This window comes from Petaurus breviceps, unplaced genomic scaffold (genome assembly GCF_028583685.1).
Source record: "Petaurus breviceps papuanus isolate PSGF00001 unplaced genomic scaffold, PetGlider_PUasm1.0 41, whole genome shotgun sequence".
Classification (NCBI taxonomy): domain Eukaryota; kingdom Metazoa; phylum Chordata; class Mammalia; order Diprotodontia; family Petauridae; genus Petaurus; species Petaurus breviceps.
The window spans coordinates 10,830,403-10,831,898 of NW_027186320.1; the positions used below are offsets into that span (position 1 = coordinate 10,830,403).

At 38.2% G+C, this 1,496-nt stretch overlaps 1 pseudogene; it reads right to left on the reverse strand.

Annotated features, from left to right (window-relative positions):
* Nucleotides 1-661: 661 nt before the first annotated feature.
* Nucleotides 662-1,021, reverse strand: LOC138171072 (integrator complex subunit 6 pseudogene; annotated as a pseudogene).
* Between the last annotated feature and the right edge of the window lie 475 nt (nt 1,022-1,496).

The window sequence follows — 1,496 nt, forward strand, 5'->3', positions numbered from 1 at the left end:
TTTAATATGGGGCAGGTTCCAGGAGGCCAGCTTTCGGTCCTCATCTTGTAGATGGGTAATAGAAGTTTTGAATAAGTGTCTAGACATTACTAGCTCTAGTTCAGACCCTCATCCCTTCTCCCCTGAACTTTGAAAAGCCTCCTATTTTATCTCCCAAAATCACTCCAAACAATTTTCTACTGAATTACCAAAGTCATCTTCCTAAAACATAATTTGGACCATATCAACTCCTTTAGGTGTTTTTTGTTAGTTACCTCCATTTTTTTAAAATGAACTAACAGAATGAAGAAAGCCACTAGGCACCTAATAATGCCCATGCTTCAAAGTCAGTGCAATAGTAGTATATATTATCTATATGATCTCAGCAGAACACTATAATAAATACTTTATCTTAATCACGAATGAATTTCAATATTCTTACATTGTATGAGGGCATATAAAATGTCACCTTATTGAATAGGGAAATGAAGTTCAGAAAAAAAATGTATTTTCAAGAATAACATGACTTAGGGTGCCCCTACTATGTGTATTTTTCTCCAATTCAAATCTGTTTTGAGAGTAGGCACATTTTCAAATTTTTATATTATGAAAATAATGTTTTGAATTGCAACTGTTTTTCAGAGTAAAAAAGGAGAATGGACCAGTTTCCAAACTTTAATATTCAACCTGCCTCCCTAGAGTTGTCGATGCCAGTGACTAATATATTTAAATTTAATAAATCAAAGTCAGTCTTCAGGAATTGGCCAAAAGTCATAAGTCCTTCAGTTCAGGTTTTTCATCAGTTCATTCATAAAACCAGCATAAAAGCAGCAGTTTTCTTTCTACCTATCCATGATAGCATAGCAGGGTTTGTTGAAAGTGACCAGCATATGTCTGTCTTCTCTGCTGGATGGATTTTGGTCATGGAGCTTCATGAAGGACTTTATTGTGTGGGGTTACCCATGTCCAAGTGGGTGAAGGCCAGATGACTGCTTTTGTCCATTGTGTCAGACTGGTCTATCAGGAACAGTAAGGTGGACATAGTGATGACTGGAGATTGAGGGAGCAGAGGCAGTGGAAGAAGGGGAGAAGGAGATCATGGTTGGTAGTGGAACTGGTGGAGGAGGAGGTGGAGGCAATAACAGTGGCAGCCACCATTATGCTACCCTTCTTCCTCCTCCTATCATGGCCTTCTTACACATACATATTCACAACATTCTGCATTCCAATCTGGTACCTTTGGATGCCCCTTTCCCAGAGCCTACAAAGTTCTTTCTCACCTCCTCCTCTTAGAATATTTGTTTTCCCTTCAAGATTCAAGTCAAACATCATCTTTTATATGTGACCATTACTGGGTGGTGTCTTTCTTTCTAAGACTCTCTTTCATATATTTTTCAATTTCTTCTGGATATAACTAAATTTTGGGGACTAAGGCAGTTAGCTTGTGCAGTAAGTGAATAGAGTGTGGGGCCTGGATTTAGGAAGACTCATCTTCCTGAATTCAAATATGGCCTCAG